Below are 24,335 nucleotides of genomic sequence, written 5' to 3'. Positions count from 1 at the left end.
TGTTAAGTGAGTTGTTTCAACACAGCTATTGATTGAATCAAAGTCTGTATGATTCCAAAAATGATGCCATTGACATTTGGAGAAATGAAGGATGAACTCATGAAGAAAATGACTGGAAAGAACAGATAAAATTTGAAAAGATGAAAGGAAAGGGAAGTATAAGCTGGAGCAGTGTCACAAGTGAAGCTTCAATCATGTGAGTACAAATGACATGTGAGGTCTAATCAAACAGCTAGTGAGATCAGAATCGTTGCTCTATTAGAAAAAATAAACGGGAACAGGGTGGCTAGGGAATGAGGTGGGCAAACCTGGGGAGACTAAAGTCTAAGCAGGACTTTAGTCCCTCCTCAAAACCACATGAGGATGTTTTTGTTTTTGTTTTTTAATGTTTATCTTAGAGAGAGAGAGAGAGAGAGAGAGACAGAGAGAGAAAGTGTGGGGGAGGGGCAAAGAGAGAGGGAGAGAGAAAATCCCAAGCAGGCTTAGCACTATCAGCACAGAGCCCCACGTGGGCCTCAAACTCATGCACCATGAGATTATGACTTGAGTCAAAATCAAGAGTTGGACGCTTAACTGACTGAGCCACCCAGATCTACCTAGTCAGAACATCTGATGATATCACCCAGGGAATCATAGACAGCCGTTATATCTGGTCATGAAATAGACAGGACTAAGACTATGTGTTAAATAATTACATATAGGAATCACAGCAGAGTTGACAGGTCTACCATATGGCAAACTGGGTTGTAAGCCAGAGCCTAGAGAATTTTCCAGAATCAGTTATTGCACAAACTAAAGGCCTGGTCTAATGCAGCACCATGGACAGCTCAGAGGTTGTCTTCTTATGCCAACAATCTGAAATTGAAAACTGTCCTTTCATCTGCATACAGTTTTATCTTTGGCCTCACCTCATGAGCTTTACCCTAGAAGGGACACCTTCTAAGTTTTAAATGACCATCCCCTATTAATGCATGCCACACTCGTCCCTATCAGTCTCTCAGCATCCACGTATAATAGCATGCCTGGTGGCTGCATTAGGATCTCCTTTGCAGAGTTTACATTGGCTCAACCCATTTGTTCATGAAGTTTTATTTCGTTAGAGTCTTGTCCATACTTAAAATTCTGTACCTCGAATTGGTGTATTTTTTTAGGAGTTCCTCTGACCTTTCAATTGACACCTTCCCCCTATCATGTCATTTTTGTCAAAGGTGCTTCAGATACTTGGTGTGATTGCAACAAAATACACAAATCAGGTGGGAGGAATTAATGAGGGCAGCACTTCCAAGATTTGAATCTCCAAGATTAATTTCCTATAGCTTAATTCAGCATTATAAACGAGTTTAACATATTTGAGGCCAGAATAGCCCATGTTTGAAAATCCTTTATATTATCTGTGTTAACGATGCATGTTACACATAATAGAGTGCTCTTTTCTAGATGGCAATAGAAGAAACATCGAGACCTCTAATTTGTCCATCAGAAAATTTGAATGTGAATATCATGGGATGGTTAGTTTTCAAATCCAGTGTGGATCTCACAAAATTCGAATCCTCTTTTGGGTAGGACAAGTCAGAACCAGGTGCCAGACCATGCCATGTTCAAGTCATGATTCATCCTTAACCTTTGGGGTTTTCTACAGAAGTGCTGCTTGTTTGCTTTTCCTTGTGATATGCATTAATTTGCTGCCTGGGTTTTTGTAGATTGACCTCAACTGCCAGCAATGGAATGGTCTGTGTAAAGGAACATATGTCTTATTGAAAGTAACCTAAGCAGAGAGGAGAGTATGACCAATTGCCTAGGTAATAGGTAGTGACAACAGAGATATTATTCTAGTATAAATGCATTCAGCTTTTCTTTGCCCAGTAGGTATCATATCTGAAGGTCGAGCTTGGATACACCAGATGAGACAGACTGAGAGGTGCTAGAATGCCAATGGCCTCCAAATGAGAGAGAAACAAATGTTGAAGAGACATACCCAGAATGTAGCATTTGAGGTTTAAGGACTGGTTTAAATTGAACACCGTGACAAATGTTGCTAAAATGAAAAATGTGATTTCTAGCTATTAACAACTATGAAAAGTTACATACCAGAAAATTCCAATAAAACATTATAAAGTCCATCATTTCCTATAGACCTAATATCTGGTTCATGAAAATAGAGAGTTCCCAATGAATTATGTAATCAGGTATTTCTAACACCATGAATTCTAAACAGTTTTATTATGCCAGTTCCACTTAATGTCCTAATTATGTGTTGTCCGTGAAGTTCATGACTAGATTTTAGTAATAATATTTGACTCGTATGTATCTTGATTCATACTTTTATGTGTATGGTAATAATAACTGCACATTAGGCATCTATTAATGTTAAATAAGGAGTATATTTTAGTAGAAAATTAAAGTTAGACATTTGAGATAACCTGAAATACTTAATAACTTTAAATTTGTATTTTGTGTGAATCACCTTTAAGTAGCTAATAAAACATGCATGTAAATAAAAATAAGCAACTTACCAGAATGATTATGTGAATATAATTTATTCTTCTAAAGCATAAATTTTTCAAACACACTTTTTATTACTGTTTTAAAAAAGAAATCATTTCCATATATTTGCATGTAGATCACTTTGAGTCTCAGAGAATTTTCCATCCTTTTTCTAATGCTATAACTGACAGAGATGGTGGAGTATTAATTTGAATTTGAAAATTGCACATAAAAACACATCTGTAGCTTAAATGACCAAGGATACCATTTTGCTTTTGGAACTTTAGATGCAAATTAAGTAATTACAGAATCCTTGTTAATTTTCAATCTAGACAATCTTGGCAATATCTTTTGGAAAGGGAAAACTATGTGTTTTATGGTATTTTGGGTAGAGTATCTTTCCTTTGTAACTCTTTTGTAAGGTATAGACCAGGAATGGTCTTAAAAATTGACTCTCACTTCAATAATATATTAAACCAAAAAGATTATTTTTTGTCCTTTTGCAGTCAGCTAATAATTTACTGTTTGTGTCCAGGCAGCTTGTCAATGATGGGAATTTTTTCATCTATGAGGCTCCCTTAGCTTCTCATTCTTCCATGGACACTTTCCTAAATATTTTGCCCACAAAGAAAATTGCATTTATCAAGTATTTTTTTTGTCTTTTTTTATTAATCAGACTTCTATACGTAAGAAGCAATAACCACTCCTGATTCCCATGAAATAACCAGTGACCTTTTGAAATAACGTAATCCTGGGGGAAAAAAAGAAAACTGATAGTTCAGCCAGCCTTTAAAACCCTATAACAATTAAACATATAATTTCTTTTAGCATTTTTGAAGTGGTGCAAATCTCTATTAGTATTTTCATGGAAGCCCCTTTGTCTACATCCCTGACCCTGTGCTCTACCTCCAGTAGGGAAAACAAAAACAAAAAACAAAAAACAAAACACAAAACAAAACAAAACAAAACTGGTGTTTCTCTCTGTCTTCTCATGGCTTCCTCTCCTTTTCCTTAATTTCTGCTCAATCCATTTGTACCCACTTTCATCGTCTGTTTGCTTATTACTTTTAATACTCTAAAACTAGTTCCACCACTGGGCACCTCAAAGTCCTTGGTTTAGCATCAGGTTAATTCAAAAAATATTTATTGAGTACCTATGTGTCAGGCACTACCCTGGATTTTTGGGAACATCAGTGGACAAAACAGAAAATATTCAGGCCTCTGGATTCTTAAAGGGCAGAGACAGTACACAAAACATAATAAACAAGTAAATGTTATAGTTTGTTAAAAGACAATGAATGCTGTGGTAAAGAAGAGCTAGAATAAAATAAGAGTTGGTTTATGCGGGGGTGCATTCGGATTTTAAATTATGTGTAAAGGTAGACCTCACAAAGAAGGTAACATTTGAGCAAATACCTGAATGAGGCAAGGGAGTGAATACTGTTAGATATTAGAGGAGGAATCATCTTGGCCTGAGGGAACAATGGATGCAGAATTGCTAATTCATCAGTTTATCTGTTATTCCTGCTACTATATCTGCAGGTGGCTAGAATGAAGTAAGTGAAGCAGGTATAGGAGAGGATATTTGCAAGGTGATGGACATTGGAGGCCATTGTAAGGATGTTCTCTTTCCTTCTGAGTGAGACAGGAACCAATGGAGAATTCTATGGAGAATGTCTGACATAGGTTTTAAAAAGATTACTGTAGAAGCTGAGAGTGGAGGCTCAAAGCAAGGAGACACATTAGAAGAATATTATGGTAATTTGGGCAAAGGTTATGGTGCCTCACACTAGGGCAGTAAGGAGTCATATTCTAAATATATTTAAAGGCAGAGCCAACAAGGATTTCCTAATGAATTGGGAAAGAGCCGTGGGAGAAAAATAGTTACAAATGCCTCTAAGGTTTTTGTTCTTATCAACTGAAGGAATACATTTGCCCTCAACTGAAATAGTAGGCTGCAGGTTGAGTGGAGTGATTCTTTGGAGGGAGGCAAATTAAGTTTGAGACGTCTATTAACATCCCAGTAGAGATATGAGCAGGCAATTGAATGTATGCGTTTAGAGTTCAGGAAATTGTTGGCATAAGATAACATTTAAAGCCATCAGATTGGATGATCTCACCAAGGAAAAGTATGGAGAGAAAAAAGAAGAGGTCTAGGGACTCCACCATTAAGAGGCAGGTCAGAAGAGGTGAGATATCAAAAGTGAACAAACAGGAGAAACCAGTGAGGTGGGTGGATAAACAAGAGAGTGTGGTATCTTGTCAATGAGCTTCTGCCTACAACATGTACATTTGGGGGGCTCATTTGACCTCCTCCTGCCCTTCTAATCACCATATCCTGACTTTCTACCTATAAAACCAAAAGGAGAGATCAGTATTTTTGAGATATAGCATGTTAATAATTTCAGAGGGTATTGAGGGAATCTGAATAATTCATTGGGGGTAATGGGGGAAATATAGAATTCATAGGGAAAGGAATAGAAGTTAGCTCAGGAAATTACTTGAATTAACATTGATGCTATATCTCCAGTGTAGGTCTGCCCGCTCTACATCTCATAGCTGAATTAACAGTAAGATTCCTTAGCAGGAAAAAAAATGTTGTGAGCATTTGTATCTACATGGCTGAATTAAAACCCTCCAACAATGAAATATAGTTAACACAGTATCTTGAAAGGAACCTAAGTGGGATTCAGGGAACCTGAATTCCAACTATGGTTCTGCTGCTGACTGATTGCATTAACTTCAAATCTATCATTAACCTCCTTGTGCCTCATTATCCTCATTTCACCAAATAAGAAAAATGAAATATTCCTCCTTTCCTACCTCACTTGGATGTTGTGAATTTAAATGTGTGAGAAGTGCTTGAGATGCATAAAATTTGATGGAGTGTTTTATTCATGAATTCAAGGCATCTGAAGTAATTTGACCATGATGGAAAGTTGCTTCCTTGCGCGTTTTCTTTAGAATGACATTTCTGTTACTGACCCACCCATTTATGCAGCATGTTATCTACTCCAAACGGTAAAGCAAACACAAATCAACCTTATGGGTAAACACTGCATCTGTTTATTTGATATTATTTCATAAAATTCATCATTCACTTACTTACTTATTCAATGCATGTGTATTGAACAAATATAGGTAAGGCCTCAATTCCTAAGTAACAATGATGGAGACTTCCATTTTTCTATCCCTCTGGTATTTAAAATGTGCATTAATAACTGTGATCTCCATTGATCTCTCAATCCCATGAGGTTGATATAACAAATATGCTTTTTCCTGTTTGAACTTTTATTTATTTATTTACATATTTTTTCCAAGTTTATTGAGACATAATAGACATGGAACATTGTGTAATTTTATTTTTAAAATATTTATTTTATTTATTTATTTTGAGAGAGAGAGAGAGAGAGAGAGAGAGAGAGAGAGAGAGAGCATGCGCATGTGAGAGAGAGGGAGGGGGATAAAGAGAATCCCAAGCAGGCTCCAGATTGTCAGTGCAGAGCCCGATGTGGAGCTCAATCCCATGAACCATGAGATCATGACTGAGCCAAAATCAAGAGTCAGATGTTTAATCAACTGAGCTATCCAGGTGTACCATTATTACATAATTTTAAAGTGCACAGTGTGATGATTTGATACATGGATATAGTGTGGAATTTTTACCACACTAAGGTTAGTTAATAGTCCTTCACCTTGCATAATTAACATTTTGTTGTTGTTACAGTTAGAATGTTAAAGCTATACTCTCATAGCAACTTTCAAGCATAAATATAGTATTATTAACTATAGTTATGTGCTATAATTTAGATCTACAGAGCCTACTCATATTATAACTGAAAGTCTGTACCCTTTGACCAAGATTTCTTGCATTTCCCTCACCCTTCACCCCCTGGCAATGACCATTCTACTCTCTAAGTTTGACATTTTTAGATTCCATATATAAGTGAGATCATACAGTGTTTGTCTTTCTCTAACTTAGTTCACTTAGCATAATGCCTTCAAGGTCCATCTGTGCTCTCACAAATGGCAAGGTTTCCTTCTTTTCGTGGCTGAATAATATTCCTGTGTGTGTGCGTGTGTATAATGTGTTTCTTTTTCTTTATCCATTTTCTTTTTTAATGTTTCTTTATTTTGAGACAGACAGAGAGTGAGAGAGCAAGAGTGAGAAAGAATGACCAGGGGAGGGAAAGAGGGAGAGAGAGAAAGGGAGAGAGAAAATCCGCAGTTGGTTTCATGCTCAGTGCAGAGCCCAACATGTAGCTCGATCCTACGACCCTTGGATGCCAAAATCAAGAGTCAGACGCTCAAGCAACTGAGACACCCAGGCACCCCTATCCGTTTTCTTTATCTATTAATGCAAATGGACACATGTTGTTTCCATGTCTTGCCTGTTGTAAATAATGCAGTGAACATGAGAGTACAGATATTACTTCCATATACTGTTTTCATTTCCTTTAGATATAAATCCCAACGAGAGATTGCTGGAACATATGGTGGTTACATTTTAAATTTTTTTAAATTTTTTTTAATTTAATTTTTTATTTTTTTTTAAATTTACATCCAAATTAGTTAGCATATAGTGCAACAATGATTTCAGGAGTAGATTCCTTAGTGCCCTTACCCATTTAGCCCATCCCCCCCCACAACCCCTCCAGTAACCCTCAGTTTGTTCTCCGTATTTATGAGTCTCTTCTGTTTTGTCCCCCTCCCTGTTTTTGTATTATTTTTGTTTCCCTTCCTTTATGTTCATCTGTTTTGTCTCTTAAAAGTCCTCATATGAGTAGGACACTTTTAGTTTTTTTAGAAACTTCCATGCTGTTTTCCATAGTGTTTGTGTCAATTTACCTTCTCACTCACAGTGTACAAGAATTCCCTTTTCTCCACATTCTTACCAGAATTTATTATCTCTTGTTTTTTTGATAATAGTCATCTTAAGAGGTGGAAGGTGATATCTCATTGTGGTTTTGATTTGCATTTCCCTAATGATTAGAAATGTGAACATCTTTTCGTGTACTTGTTGGCCATTTGTATGACTTCTTTGGAGAAATGTCTGTTCAAGTTCTTTGTCTTTTTTTAATGGAATTGTTTGTTGTTTTGCAACCAAGTTGTATGAGTTCCTTATATATTTTCTGTATCAACCTCTTATCATATATATGGCTTGTAAATATTTTCTGATTCCATAGTTCTCCATTTCATTTTGATTACTTCTTTTGCTGTGCAGAAGCTTTTCAGTTTGATGTAGTTCCACTTGTCAGTTTTTCTTTTTATTGCCTTTGTTTTTGGTATCATATCAAAAAATATATATTTTTTTTTTTTTGCTAAGACCTATATAAAGGAGCATTTTCTTTATGCTTTCTTCTTGGAGTTTTAGAGTTTTATGGTTTCAGGGCTTATGCTTAAGTCTTTAATCTATTTTGAGTTAATTTTTGTGAATGCTGTAAGATACAGGCCCAATTTTATTCTTTTGCCTGTATCCAGTTTTCAAAACACCATTTATCGAAAAGACTATCCTTTCTCCATTGAGTATTCTTGGCTTCTTGGAAAATATTAGCTGACCATATATTTGTGGGTATATTTCTTGACTCTTCATTTTGTTCACTTGATCTATGTTTTGTTTTGTTTTGTTTTGTTTTGCCAATACCATACCATACCATGTTTTGATTACTTGAGCTGTGTGATATAGTTTGAATTTGAAGTGTGATGCCTCTATCTTTATTCTTTCTCAGGATTGCTTTGGTTATGCAGGATCTTTCAGGGTTCCATACAAATTTTAGGATTGTTTTTTTTTTTCTTTTTCTGTGAAAAATATCATTGGGATTTTAATAGGGATTGCCTTAAATCTATAGGTGGCTTGAGTAGTATGGACAATAGTAACTCTTCTCATCCAAGAACATGGGTATCTTTCCATTTATTTGTATCTTCAACTTCTTTCATCTGTGTCGTACAGTTTTCGATGTATAGATCTTTCATTTTCTTGGTTAAATATCTTCCCAAGCATTTTATTGTTGTTGATGCTATTGTCAATGGGATTGTTTTCTTTATTTCTTTTTCACATAGTTCATTGTTGGTGTATAGAAATGCAAAGATTTTTGTAGGTTGATTTGTATTCTGGAACTTACTAAATTTATTAAGTCTGACAGTTTTTGGTAGAGACTTGAGGATTTTCTATATACACGATCATGCCATCAGTACAGATAATTGTCCATCTTTCTTTCCAGTTTGGATACCTATTGCTTTTTCTTTGCTAATTTCTCTGTCTAGGACTTCCAGTACTATGCCAAATAGGAGTGGTAAGAGTGGGTACCCTTATCTCATTCATGATCTTAGAGGAAAAGCTTTCAACCTTTCACCCTTGAATATGATGTTAGCTATGGGTTTGTCATATATGGCCTTTATGTTCAGGTATGTTCCTTCTACACCCAGTTTGTTGAAGATTTGTAACATGAATGGATGTAATTTTTTAAATGCTTTTGCTGCATCTGTTGAGATAATTTTATTATTTTTGTCTTTTATTCTATTAATGTGGTGAATCATATATATTGATTTCCGTTCTTGAAGCATTCTTGCATCCCAGGGATAAATCCCACTTGATCATGGTGAATGATCCTTATAAAGTACTGTTCAAGTCACGTTGCTAGTGTTTTGTTATATTCATCAAGGATGTGGTGGGTAGTTTTCTTCTCCTGTAGTAATCCTTATATGGCTTTGTTATCAGGATAGTTTGGCTTCCTACGTAGTTTGAGACTGTTTTCTCCTCAATTTTTGGAAATATTTGTGAAGGACTGGCATTGTTCTTTTTAAATGTTTAGTAGAATTCACCAGGGAAACTATCTGATCTTGGATTCTTCTGTGTTAGGAGATTTTTGGTTACTGATTCAATCACCTTCCTTACTCATTGTCAGCGTGTCCAGATTTCCTGCTTCTTTATGATTTGGTCTTCGTTTAGGTTGCACATTGCGAGGAATTTATTCATTTTTGTAGGTTATTCAGTTTGTTGATGTATAATACTCATAGTAGTCTCATGATGATCCTTTGTATTTATGTGGTATTAGCTACAATGTATCTTCTTTCATTTCAGATTTTATTTGAGCCTTCTTTTTTATTAATCAAGCTAAAGATTTGTCATTTTTTCTTAATTCTTTTCAAAAATCAGGGTGTGTGGGTGGCTCACTTGGTTAGTTAACATGTCCTACTCTTCATTTCAGCTCAGGTCATGATTTCTGTGTTCATGAGGTCAAGGTCCACATCAGGCTTTTCTGGGGAACTCTTGGGATATTTTCTCTCCCTCTCTCTCTGCCCCTTCCCTGTACACATGCACATGTGCTCTTTCTCTCTTTCAAAATAAATAAATAAACTTTAAAAAACAGTTCTTAGTTTTGTTAATCTTTTCTGTTGTTTTTCTTATTTCTATTGTATTTATTTCTGCTCTGATCTTTGTACTTCTTTTTATCTGCTACCTTTGGGCTTAGCTTATTCTTGTTTTCCTAGTTCCTTGAGATGTAAAGTTAGATTATTTGAGATATTTCTTTCTTTTAATGTAGGTATTTATTGCTGTAAACTTTTCTCTTAGTACTACTTTTGCTGAGTGCAATAAATTTGGGTATGTGTGTTTCAATTTTTTCAAGAATGAATATATTTATATTTTTCCCTTTTGACTTCTTTTTTGACCCATTGGTTGTTTATGAGTGAATTCTTTAATTTCCACATGTATATTTCTGAAGTTTCTAATTGTGTGTGTGTGTGTGTGTGTGTGTGTGTGTGTGTGTGTTACTGATTTCTAGTTCCATTGCATTGTGGTTGGAAAATTTAAAAAAAAAAAAACAATTGGTATAATTTCAATGTTGGAAAATTTGCTAAGATTTGTTCATGACCTAACATAAAATCTGTCCTGGAGAATATTTCATGTGTACTTGAGTAGAATGTGTATTCTCTTTCAGATAGAATATTTTGTCTATGTCTGTTAGGTACTATTGGCCTAAATTATAGTTCAAGTCCAAAGGTTCCTTATTGATATTCTATCTGGATGACCTATCCAATGTTGAAAGTGGGGTATTAAAGTCCCCTATTACTATTGCATTGCTGTCTACTTCCCCCGTCAGATCTCTTGGTATTTGTTTAATAAATGTACGTGTTCTAATATTGGGTGAATATATATTTACCGTTGTTACATTCTTTTGATGAACTGACTTGTTCGTCATTATATAATGATCCTTGTTGTCTTTTGTTGTAGTTTTTGACATAAAGTCTATTTTATCTGATATAAGTATAGTTATTGCTGTTTTCTTTTGGTTTCCCCTGCATGGAATATCTTTCTGTTCTTTCACTTAGAACCTATGTGTGTCCTTGAAGTTGAAGTCAGTCTCTTGACAGCAGTATATAGCTGGGTATAGATACATATATATAAAATCCATTTGACCACTCTGGGCCTTTTCATAAGAGAATTTATCCTTTTACCTTGAGAGTAATTATTAAGAGGTAAGGATTTACTATTTCCATTTTGTTAATTGTTTTCTGACCATTTTATAGTTCCTTTCTTTCTCTCTTGCTGTCTTCGTTTGTGAAGTGATGATTTTTCATAGTAATAGAGTCTGATTGCCTCTCTTTATCATCTGTGTATCTACTAGAAGTATTTGTTTTGTAGTTACCTGAGGCTTAGTTGAAATATCTTATTAGTATAACCATCTATTTTAAGCTAACATTTTAACTTTGATCACATACAAAACTCTACTCTTTTACTCTAGTCCTCCATTTTATATTTTTGATGTCGCAATTTACATATTATGTGTCCATTAACAAATTACTATAACTATAGCTGTTTTTAATATTTTTGTCCTTTGACCTTCATACTAGAGTGAAGTATTTAATATAGCATCATATTACAGTGTTAGAGGATTCTACATCAGATGGTGTGCTTACTTTCCCCAATGGATGTTATAGTTTCATGTTTTCTTGAAAAATTCTCTATCTCACCCTCATTTCTGAAAGCCACTTTGCCAGATAAAGTATTCCTGGTTGGCAGTTTTTTTTTTCTTTCAGCACTTTGAATACATAATCCCATTCTCTCGTAAGCTGCATGGTTTGTACTGAGAAATCCACTCATAGCCTTATGAGGGTTCTGTTTATTAAAGAACTTTTTTTTCTCTTGTTGCTTGTGAATTTCCCTCTGTGCCTTTGATTTTGGAGTTATTATAATATGTATAAGAGAAGATTACTTTGGATTGAAATTATGGAGTGACCTATTAGCTATTAGCTTTATGAACTGGGTATCCATATCTCTCCCCAAGTTTAAAAAGGTATCAGCCATTATTTCATTAATTTGTTTAACGTTGTGTTTTATTTTTGAAAGAGAGAAAAAGAGAGAGAGAGAGACATAATCTGAAGCAGGCTCCAGTCTCTGAGCCGTCATCACAGAGCCTGACACAGGACTCAAACCCACAAACCATGCGATCATGACCTGAGTCGAAGTCGGATGCTTAACCGACTGAGCCAACCCAGAGCCCAAGCCATTACTTCTTTATATAAGCCTTTTGCCCCTTTCCTCTTCTCTTCTCTTCTCTTCTCTTCTCTTCTCTTCTCTTCTCCTTCTGAGACTCCAGTGATGCATAGATTTTTTCTCTTAAAGGTATCCTATAAATCTCGTAGGCTTTCTCTGACTGGGTAATTTCAAATGATCTGTCTTCAAGCTCACAAATTATTTTTTCTGCTTGGCCCACTTTGTGGTTGAAACTTTCTTGAAATCTTCAGTTTAGTAATTGTATTCTTTAACCCCAAAAATTGTGTTTGGTTCTCCATTTTGTTTCCTTTCTCTTTGTTGAACTGATTGTTTTCTTGTATTGTTTTCCTGATTTTGTTAAATTGTTTATCTGTATTTTCTTGGAGTTCCCTGAGCATGTGTAGAATAATTTTTTTCAATGTTCTTTTATTTACTTTTGAGAGAGAGAGAGAAGGAGAGAGAGAGAGAGAGAGAGAGAGAGAGAGAGAGAGAGATTGAGATTCACAGCACAAGCAGGGGAGGGGCAGAGAAAGAGTGTGAGACCCAGAATCTGAAGCAGGCTCCAGGCTCAGAGCTGTCAGCACAGAGCCTGATGCAGGGTTCAGACCCACAAACCATGAGATCACGACCTGAGCCAAAGTCAGATACCCAACCAACTGAGCCACCTAAGCACCTAGAATAAATGTTTTTAATTCATTGGGTATCCATTTCATTGGGGTCAGTTAATGGAAGCTTGCCATGTTCCTTTGTGGTGTTTTATTTCTCTGATTCTTCATGTTTCCTGTTGCCTTGTATAGGTGTCTGCATATTTTAAGAAAGAGTCACTTCTTCCAGACTCTATAGACTGATTTCATAAGTAAAGCCCTTAACATGCAGGTAGAGGCCCACTGGAGCATACTGGGGCCATGGGTCTATGGTACAGAGCACCATGTGCAGGGGCATGTAATAGCTCTGGGTCCAGGAGGACATGTTGTCTTGTCACCTTAGGCCACTGGGGTCCACAGTAACGGTTGTAACTGTGTGGTCCTTGGCAAGTACTATAGTAGGCCTGCAGTGGCTTCAAGGGTTGTTGGGGTCCTCAACAGCATGTCAAGTTCCGGGAGTTAGAGGTCAGGGAAGGCACTATGGTAGCTGAGTCTGGTGGTATGCACACTTGGCTAAGAGGGCCAGCCGATGGTGTCTGTGTAATAGCAAGGGCCATTTGCAGATGCATACTCAGTGATAGGGTCCAAGGCCAGCCGCAAAGGCCTGGGCCACCTGCAGGCACACTGGCAAATGTGGGAGCCCTGCCATTCAGGGTGCATGCCTATGGTTGCAGGATCTCCCCACAGATGTCTGCAGTGCTGTGGAAGCTAGTGATGAGGGGTGGGCTGGGGGTATGCAGGTGGCACAGCTAGGGCGCTAGCTGCAGCTAAGCACAGAGGTGCAGTCTAGTCACCATAGATAGGGCCAAATACAGGCCAATAATCAGGTATGGGTGCCTTAGCCATCAGTGTGCACTAGTGTGGCTACAGATTCTTGCCACAGATGTGCACGCAGCAATGGAGTCCAGTCGTGTGCAAGTACACAGCTAGAGGGGGGATCCTCAAGTGTGTACATGGCAGTAGGGGTCAGGTTCAGGGGTCTAGGCTGGCATCTTGGACACACTCAGCTGCAAAGGCCTGGGTTGGCTGCAGGTGTGGGTCTCAAATTCTGTTTGGGGTAGAGGTGGAGGAAGCAGGGAGGGTCTCAGCTGACTAGCATCAGCAAACATGAATACCTGTGGGACAAAAACAGTGAAATCTGCAGGACATTCATGGTAGTTGTGGTGGTTTTGGTTTCTTCAGTAAAAACTGCTGAGCTAATCTGCAGAATAGGTCACTGGGTATTGTGGTCACTCCTGCTGCATGGCTGACATTGGCATCTCTGTTCTTTGTTTCTGACTATCTGTATACGTAAATCTGCCAAAGTCCTGGTGGGGTATAACTGAGGTGGGTCCTTAGTGCTGTGCCCCAAGAGGCTGGGGAAACTGGTCGCTCACTCTTCTCTCCTTTTCCAGTAAGAGAACATCTTTCTAGCAGGGGAATTCCTTCTCCATGCTGAGCAGTGCTGGCCTGGGGGAATGGGATAATGCAGGCAAAGTGGAAGGGTTCTTCTTTCACATTTTGTGTGGTTATTTTCAGGGTTTTTGGTTTCACTGTGTTGCTGAAGTTTTATAAGTGAATTCCTGAGTTCTCTCAGAGCTCTTTTTGTTTGTGGATAGCTGTCTAGTTGTTGACCTTCATGGGGGATGGAAGCTAGGAATCTCCTAGTTCACCATTTTGGTGACATCACCTCAGGAAAGAGCTCTTCTATTTTAAAATAAAGGAATTGTGACCCTCAGATTCCTGTAACTACCAACTAACCTGTGAAAAAGCTAGGTCTGGTGCCGAAGTCTTTTGACACTCAGTGTAGTGTGCTGTGCTGTATAACATGGCCTTCATCTGACTTGATTATGAGCAGTAGTTATTTTCCCTTATGTGCGTAATACTTAGAGGAGACTATGGTCTAAAGTAGGAGTGGTAGAACAGAGGATTAAATGATCAACTTTTGTGAAATTATCTTATTTTAAAGGGCTTTCTTTTTGTTGATATAGACTTCTTCTGATTAAGGCATCATTCTTGCACCACTTGATGAAATCTATGTTTCCTAATGTGACAGTCAGGCTAAGATAACTTATATATGATTTGAAAACTCCTGTGTCCATCATGATATGGACAAATTCATTTTTATTAGGTTGGGTGGATATATAGCCTTGACTTCAAAATATGGCTCTGCTGGTTACTTTATTATCTTCAACCTGTCACTTACCCTTTCTAAACCTCAGTTTCCTTACCCTTCAAATAAAAATAACAATAAAACTAGTACGCATTTCAAAGGGATTTGTGTTCAATCACCCATCACATATTGATTGAGGACTTTCTATATGTCAGATATAGTTCTAAGTGATTGATGACACTAGTGTATCTGAAACAAAAAGTACTTGCTCTCAAGGATATCACATTCTAATGGAGAACAAATAAAAAATAATATAATACTTAGATACTGATAAGTTCCATTCAGAAAATAAAAATTGGCAATATGGTAAAATATGACTGGAATGTGATATGGGAGCTAACACCAGACAGAGAAGTCAGAGAAGGTACTCAAGAAAATAATGTTTGAGAAGGTCCCTGAACACTGAAAAGGAGGAAGACATTTAAATAGCATCCAGACAAAGGGGACAAAACCTGGAGAGCTCCCTATCAGGAATCATCATGGCCTATTTAAGGAATAGTATGAGTGCTATATGGTGATAGAGGTAAGTGCCAGGAAATGAGAAGGATCTGGCAGGGTTAGATGATGCTCGGTCTTCCAGGACATGATAAGTAGTTAGGCTTTTTTTCATAAATTAAATTGCAAGCCATTGGGGTTTTTCATAAAGATTGTGACGTGATATGATTTATGTTTAAACATATTTCTTCTTGGATGGAGCCTACATTATGGGAATCTTTGTAAACATAACAGAGATTATAATATAAAATGTTTAGCATGGTACCTGGCACCTGGAAAATGATTTTTAAAGAGGCAAAATGTATTCATTGATGATAATTATGACACTGATGACGGTGATGACAATGTTGGTGAGGGTGGTGGTGTAGATGATGGTGATTGTGTTTACTTCCTTAACTCCCTGAAAATCTACATTTGACCTACAAATCTAAAAGTAAATGTAGCAAAATCCAAGATCTGCTCTTTTCGGCACAACTTGGTCCAGTTTTGAATGGTAAGGAAAATTACTCACGCGTCTAAGTCACCCTTCATGGTCTTCACTCCCTTGTTAGAACTCCCCATTAAGATTGCATTGGTAAAGACTTCCCTGACCTAAATGTCACTGTGAACTCAAAGGGAAGAGCAAAGCTCTTCTCATAAGAGGGGTAAAAACCAGATTAAAAAGACTAAAAGAGTTCTGGGACCAAAAAATGTCTTTTTAAAAAATGAGGAACAGAGGATAGAAGAGTTGCTCCTATTCACATTGTAGCCAGCCTTTGAAAATAAAAGTATTGTGTTGTAGCTTAATAACTCTCTGTCACTACAGCCATGTGCTATTGTCTGACCTTTTAAAGTGGCCCAAACCCATTGGCCTCCAAATCAGAAGCCAAGGAAATAAACTTGGACGTAACATTTCCTGTAGGAACTATCATTTTTTCACTTAATTAAAAAAAATTAACCCTAGATTCAGCAAAAAGACTGTTGGAGAAGTTATTTATTAACAAATTTCCATTTGCTCTCAGGATATAATTGTTATTAGTGATCACAACCCTCAAATTTCTCTCTTGTTTCATTGGTGCATTTGAGTTTTCTCCTAAATCGCTAGTTATGATCCTTTTTAAATGGGGAGGGGGCTGGTATTAGGTAGTGTGATTATAATTTTAAATTCATAAAGCATGCTGGACATATCCCTCATACTTGCCTGACTGTCAAATTGTCCACTCATATTTTCACAATTTAATAGGTATCTAGAATGGGCTACTCCATTTTTGGTATTATGATTTCATCATAAAATGTGTGTTTTTAATCTGGGGACTCTATAAATTCCTGTTGAATGAATGCATGATACTTTGTCTGTTTCTAGTAACTTAATCAAACCGTGTTAAAGAATATAATTTGAGACTTGTCAGTATGTAGACTTTTAAAAAGAGATTATAACTTAACTAAATTCATTGCTGATGCATTAATTTGAAAGAGAAAATATAAATTTTGGTTTAGGAAAGGTAAGAACGAGGAGGTTCTCCTTCTAGATATCCTCGACAAACTATAACTTTTTTGTATTTAATTTTTGGCTAAGTTGCTGAGGTTGGGCGAGCTTAGATGTGATTGACTGTAAGAGTGATTAAGCTAAATATTACATTGAATTTCTGTCTTCCTGTTTTCTTCCAGACCCTGTGTTTGAAAATTTATCGTAAATATTTGGGCATTTAAAAATCTTTCTATCTGGTATTTTTCCAATTGACAAGGCAAAGGGCTTTTAGATAAAGAGAAACTACCCAGGTTATAAGAGGACTATTTTAAACCCTGAGTTTCTATTTCATTTTTTTCTTTATTAAACATATTTTCCATAAACGATGAATGTGAGTGTTGAAGGGTGATAAATACCACCCATAGGCTTTAGAGCCTAAATGTTGAGTTTGACACTCAGAGTTTAAAGGCATCATGAAAATTTCTCTAGAACTAATGTTCAAGCAATTTGGGTTTTACAGGCAACTCAGTAGTTTGAATGATGTAGTTATTTTGAAAAAGTAACCATAAAAAGCTATGTTCAGAGAATTGGTACTTTGCATTTATCAGAAGGATGTAAAAGTCAATTGATTGGCTTGCTATTTGGAATATACTTTAATTTTTAAAATTATATTTCAACTCATTAGTATTTAATTCATGATTTTGTGCAGCAAACAGAATCTATTAAAAGATTGGATGTTTATTTTAGATTAGAGGCATGTGGAGGAAAATATAAAAATTTTGAATATTCTTTTACTGTCTTTTTGTCTTCAGCCCATATCTAGGCATTTGTAAGATACATTTTCAAGATGCATTTCTACAGATTTTATAAACAAACATCTTATTATTAGACATTTCTTTGTTGCCTAGAGAAACATTGACCATGGTGTGAAAAATATCTTCACAATTTTAGCAGCTAGTTTTCTTTTTAATCACACAATGTTATTTGTTTACAATGAAATTAATGCATATTGAGAAGGATATCCATGTAGAAAGTTGAAAGCAGATTGCCAGGCAGTTACTATGCTTGTGGGCTGCCTATTTTCTGTGAATATTTTGCATTGGATAGTAGTGAATGCATTTAAAAGAAAGTGGATAATCTTTATTTTCACTGGAGGGGTAGGTAATGTATGTTAACTATGTACCACACTCTTTAACAATACTAATGTGGCATGCCTTTCCATTTATGGTCCAATCATCTTCTTCCTATGAAAACATGTAATTGACAATTTAGATAAATGCCTCCTTCCTTTGTGTAGCATGTTGGAAAAGGAAGAGAAATCAGAAATACTTTCAAAGATCCTTCAAATACTAATGATACAGTTGTTTTAGTAGTTAGGTAATTTTAAAAGGCCAATGTATTTTGTGTTTGATTATTAAAGAAAATATGTTCATCAGAATGTTGTTGAGAGCAAATATTTCATAAATGATGAATTTCTTAAATTATCAGATAGAAGCTGCTGATACCATTTCTTTTCATCCAGTACAATAGACTCTGTGAATCCTATCCAGAAAGATAAGGTAACCGTATACATGTAGATGTATGTGTATTTGTCAAGAAATGGGTGTACCCTTATTGATTAGACATTACAGTTAGAGGAGTTATCATTAAATATAACTATTTTTTTATGGAGGATGATAGTAAGTATACAAAACTAAAACTGTCCTGAATGTAAATTAAGCCCCTTGGTACAGCATCTACCTTAATATCCCAGAATGTTCCAAAATGATCATTAAAACCACAACTTATCCTTGTACTCATGAAGTAGAGAACACACAGTTAATAGAAATTTCTAGCTGATAGACTGTTATAGAGCAGAGAACAATCTGTGTTTTTGAAAATTAAACATATCAATTTGCCCCTCTTCCCCTTTTAAGGAAGAACTTCTTAATTGTGCTAACACATCAAGTGAACTATTCAATTAGATTTTAAGACCCACATGTAAACATCTGGTTAAGGTTACATATTTTGTAGCAACAAAACACCAGAAACCATTGGTTTTAAATATCACGGCTGGAGGATAATTTGCAGCAGAGGTTTATCTGTCAAACATACAGAATTGCTAATATTATTCTAAAGATGGGAGTGTGGGTGTTTGAGTCTTGAAAATAGCTGTTTATATCTATCAAGCTGAGACTGATGGTTAAAAGTTCCTTCTCTGTCAAGTTCTACAAAATCAACTTTTGCCTTCTTATGTCTTAGACCATTTTACCTATTCATCTTGAATTGCTAATGTCAGTTTCCCTGGCACCAGTCTGTCCCTTTTGCAAAGCACAGAAATGGCATGCATAATTGTTAGGTTATAAAACACATGTACCAATGCTTTTTACAGCTTCTGTTGAGTTCAAGAGGGTCTATCTAGCTTATATAATCTCCTCTGGCACAGAATCAAGAACAGCCTCGCATTGCCCCTGTTCCTTCTCTACCCATGAGTGTAAACACGCCACTTGGCTGACTGCTATTCAGTCAGGGATGGAACAAAATAAAGTGGAAGTTCCTAGATCTGAGTACCCATCAGATTTGCCAGGAGGGCAAAGCCCCAATCCAGAACTTTTGATTCATTAGATCTAGGATGGGGTCTGATTATTTGCAGTTTTAACGAGTTTGTAGGTGATGTCAATGCTGTTGGTCACCCCAGGATGACATTTTGAGAAACACTGATGTAGAAGTCAGAAAATTAGCTCTACTTTTGAGATCTAGCACATGCAATGAACTTTTAGTTTCCCTTGTCTTCATCTATACCATGGGTGGTTAGGTTGGTTTTTCTTTTAAAAAAAATTTTTTTTTAATGCTTATTAATTTTTGAAGGAGACAGAGATACAGCGTGAGTGAGGGAGGGGCAGAGAGAGAGGGAGAAACAGAATCCAAAGCAGGCTCCATGCTCTGAGCTGTCAGCACAGAGCCTGATGTGGGGCTCGAACCCACAAACTGTGAGATCATGACCCGAGCTGAAGTCGGACGCTTAACCGACTGAGCCACCCAGGTTCCCCAGGTTGGTTTTTCAATTTAAAAAATAAATAAATTAAATTAAATAATTAAATTAAATAGGATATGATTCTGATTCACTACACAATGTACCAAAAAAAGGAAGAATATTTTCCTTCATTTTTTAAACTTTTTTAATGTTTATTTATTTTTGAGAGACAGAGAGAGAGAGACAACGCATGAGCGGGGAAGAGACAGAGAGAGAGGGAAACACACAGAACCCAAAGCAGGCTCCAGGCCAACAACTGTCAGCACAGAGCCCAACATGGGGCTTGAACTCACTAATGGCAAGATCAGTGATCTGAGCTGAAGTCAGATGCTTAACCAACTGAGCCACCCAGGTGCCCTGTATTTTCCTTCATTTTTTACTCTGCCTCCTGTTCCTAGGTGATCTCATTCATGATTTTGGCTTAAATACTAACTTTCTTACAAAGCTTCTAAAATTTACATCTGCAGCCCTGAACACTCCCCCGATTATTTGTCTTATATACCCATCTACATAATTAATGTCTCCACAGTCGAAAGCAGGTCACATTTCACAAACACCACCAAATTGAACTTATGCTCTTGTCCTTCAAATCTGTTATACATCTATTTTACTCTATTCTAGTGAATGACATCCCCAGGTGAGCAGGTGACAGTCTGAGATTTGTACTTGATTCCTCCTCACTGTCCTCCAACTGCCTTATCAAATCTGCCCAGTCCTACTGATTTAACTTTTTCTATACCTCTGCCGTTTTCCTCTATATCCATCACTATCCCAAGGCAAGTGGCCATCATCTCTCTTTGGGATGACCACAATAACCTCTTAATTTGTTGAGTTGAAACGAATCTACTCCTCCCCAACAGACTGTTCTCTCTATAGACAGAGTAGTATTTTAGAAATGTAAACCTAGCCTTGTCAATTTTCTACTTCAAAGAATTTTTATACTCTTGGTCTTAACATGGCCTTCAAAGCCCAAGATGGTATAGCCTCTGCCATATTTTCAGTAGTATCTTTCACTACTCCTTTCTTCTCCTCATTCTTTGTACTCCAACCACACCAACTTTTTTTTTTAGATCCTTCTAGATACAGTGCTATAATCTCCTCTGACACTGTACATATTATTCCCTCTGTCAGGCACTCTGCACATGATCTCTGTCACTGCTCCCAAGCCCACACGTTCACTAACGTCTTCCTGATCATCTTGCAGAACTCATTTGGTTGTCACCATCTCAGGAAGATTTCTCTAGTTCCTGCCGCCCTCAAATTAGAGTAGGTCCTCTTGCTACCTGCTTTCTTAGTGCCCTTTATTTTCCTTCCGTAGTGTTTTTTCAGTTTGTAATGAGACACTATTTGTGTGAGCATTTGATGATTATCTGTTTCACCCACTAGGTAGTGGGCATGCTTTGCTCACCACTGAATCCACAGAACCACGATGTTGGCAAACAACAGATGGCCAAGAGATATTTGTCACATTGATGAATGAAAAATTATACCTTAAAATTTTTCTAATATGGACCTCAAAATGAGCTTCCTTTGGGGTCTTTCAGAACTTTGGACACATGTAAACTGAACCAGTAGCTTTATTCAGGTTTAAATCTTAGAAAGTAATTCGGTTTCTTGTGCATGTGACTCTCCTGAGGGCCGAGCCTCTCTTCAGAGTGAGTCAATACAGTGGAACTATTGAGAGCAAACTCTACCTTCGGGCAACCTAAGTTCAAGGTCCTCCTTCCACCATTTCTCCAGCATTCAGTACATCTTCCAGGCATGTAGTGGGAACACAACAAAAAATTTCATTAAATTGTGTAGATTCCATTTATGGTATCTGTCTAACATTTTAATTCTTCAGGTATCTCTAAGTATTCTTTGCATATCACCTCATAGAAGTTAGATGTCCTGTTCACCTATGTGAATCATTTCAGATGAGAAAAGAAAACCAAGAATCCGATCAGTGAAATCAATAACGTACCTTAAGTTACAGATTACTTCATAAAATTTCTACCAACCTAGATTAAGGTAAAAAATTTATTTTCTTAAGAATTGTTTTAATCCAGCAAATGTTTACTGAACACGTACAGGCCACGATAAAGGTGAATAAGCTACGCCACCATTTTTTAAGAAGCTCGTTATCATAAAAAAGAGGATTCACACAAATAACGATATAAACAAGGAGTCAATTTAGGCTGGTCTGTGCAACAAAGGGTTATTGATGTACATGACAGATGCAGTTAATTTTGCCTGGAGGACTTCAGCCGACTGATATTTGTATTCTTTTCTTCCCTTTCACCTTTCATGTTTTTCTTTCTTTCCTCCGAGGTAGAGTACTCTTCGTAGCATATGCAGACTTCTTCCTTCATAGAGCAGACCAGTGGTTCTCAAAATGTGGTCCCCGACATCACCTCGAATGGTTAGAAATGAACATTCGTGGGCCCTACCCGAGATACACTGAATCAAAAACTCTGGCATTCGGGGTCCAACAATCTGTAAACAAGCTGTCGAGGCAATTTTGATGGACACTCAATTTAAAGAACCCTTGGAATAAAGGATCATTTTGTAATAGAACAGCTTGTCTCATTACCTCAGTTCTGATCTTAAATATACAGATGCTCACAAACAAAATTTACCAGCTTTAAATTTTCTCCTTTCCATATACACTAAACAAATACATGTTTTATCTTTTATCTACAGTGTAGTAAGACAAGGTGTGTCCCCTTTTAGGGCCATCAGCTGTCAAGGTCATTGCATCTTTACTGCTTTCCTTGGGTGCTTTTGAAAAGTAGATTTTAATGTGAATGCCTGTTTTTTTTTTTTCTTTTTCTGTCTCAAAGAGCACTTGAAGGGGTGAAATCTGGTTACAGTTAGTGAGGGGACATTTATTTAGACACAGTTATTTTGATTTATCTGGTGATGGTCAGCATAAGAAGAAAAGTTCTTCTTAGTAGTACTTTACTTAAATGGCGACAATAAAAAAAAAATCACCATCGAAGGTCCTCAGTCTAGTTTTGCCTTATTTTTCTAGGGAAGAACACAATGGTTCACATTAGGAGTGTGACTTCCCTGACAAAGTACAGTTCACTGATTCAGAAATATTTGCTGAGAAATTATGTCCGTTATGTTGTGGGCACTGTGATAAGAACAGGAAGTCAGAGAGGAGTAAGGCAGACCTTGAGGAACTTCACAGAGCAGTGGAGGGTGGCCACCATTTATCGAGGGCTACTATGTAAGAGGCACTCTGTCAATTGCTTCTTCCTTTGCCTACTTCATCTTCGCCACAGCTCTTGAAAGTTGGAATTATCATCAATTTACAGCCAATAACGCTGAGGCTCAAAGAGGTTAAGTAGCTGGTCCAAGGTCATGCAGCTAGTAAGAGGTGCAGTTATGATTTGAATCTGGCCTTTAGGCTTTCTTAGGGTGGGAACCGCGCCCCGTTTGTTCACTCTTATATTTCCAGACCGTAACAAAGTCCCTTGAACAAAATAGATGACAGGTGAATAATCGCCAGATGGATACATGACTAATCCCGGGTCTTTCCAAAGGCCTCACTTCTTCAGATGGATGTCTATGAACCACCTGTTAGAGGAGTAAAAAGCAAGAGAATGCACGTTGCCTGAGGGAGCTGAGAAAAGGTTTTCATAAAATGTGAAGAGGTATACAAGTTGGATAGGCCGGGAGAAAGCCTGGTGGCGAATGAGGCAGAGGAGAGTCCCGGCATGAAAATGAGAGCACATGGCACGGGCATGGAGAGGACAGAGGAAAAGGAGGTGTGAAGGAGGCAACGGGGAGAAGGCTAGTCTATCGCATGTTACCCTTAGCGGTTCAGATACTGTCTGTCCTGTGGCCAGCATTTCGCTAAGTACATTCCATACACCCCTTGTCAGAATTGCCTAGGTGCCTTGATAAAAGCTGTAGACTCCTTACCTTGATCCCAAGCCTTATGAATTAGTCTCAGTGGGTGAGGACCTGGGTTCTCTGTGGTTTTGTTTTGTTTTTTTAAACCACAGTCCCCAGCTGACACCTACCAAATTTTAGAAGCACCTCTGGGCCAGTGGTTCTCGTACTTCAGCAGCACCTGAGTCACGTGGAGGGTTTGTTATACCACACATTTCTGGGCCGCACCTCTAGAGTTGTTCGTCCAGGAGCCCTGAGGTGGGGCTCGAATCTGTGGTGCTCCTTGTCGTTGGCCTTCTTCTCCTCTTGCTTCGAGAAGCGCTGCTTTACGCTAGGCTACACCTTTAAACGTAAGGAAGCAAATAGGCAAATGAGTTGAATAGGCCTGAATTTTCAAAAGACCAGTTTGGCCAACAGATTGGAGGAAAATAGAACAAAGTCAAGAGAGGCGGTTAGGGCACAGTGAAAGCCATCCTGACCTGCCGAGAAAGGAGGCTCAAGATCTGGGTCACAGAACAAATGGAAGAACCCTGGGCCTTTGCCCTCTGGCCCACCGTGAAATCAACTTCTTTTCTCTTCCTCCCTATAGCTACATTTATTCCTTTCTTTGGAGTGGTTAGACCAAAATGTTTGAGAAATACTAGAATCCACGCCACTAGTTTCTTTCCCCCTTCAAATGTGTCCCTGCTGCCTGGGTACTTTGACGGTTTCAGTACATCCTT

At 37.4% G+C, this 24,335-nt stretch overlaps 1 protein-coding gene across 4 annotated transcripts in view; it reads left to right on the top strand.

Moving 5' to 3' along the window:
- The window catches only part of DMD (dystrophin), a 1,834,617-nt gene that overhangs the window by 835,693 nt on the left and 974,589 nt on the right, over positions 1 to 24,335 (top strand). The window lies entirely within an intron of this gene.

The sequence above is a fragment of the Lynx canadensis genome, chromosome X, assembly GCF_007474595.2.
Source record: "Lynx canadensis isolate LIC74 chromosome X, mLynCan4.pri.v2, whole genome shotgun sequence".
Classification (NCBI taxonomy): domain Eukaryota; kingdom Metazoa; phylum Chordata; class Mammalia; order Carnivora; family Felidae; genus Lynx; species Lynx canadensis.
Note: the sequence above shows the minus strand (reverse complement) of the source record. Positions and strands in the feature narration are given on the sequence as shown.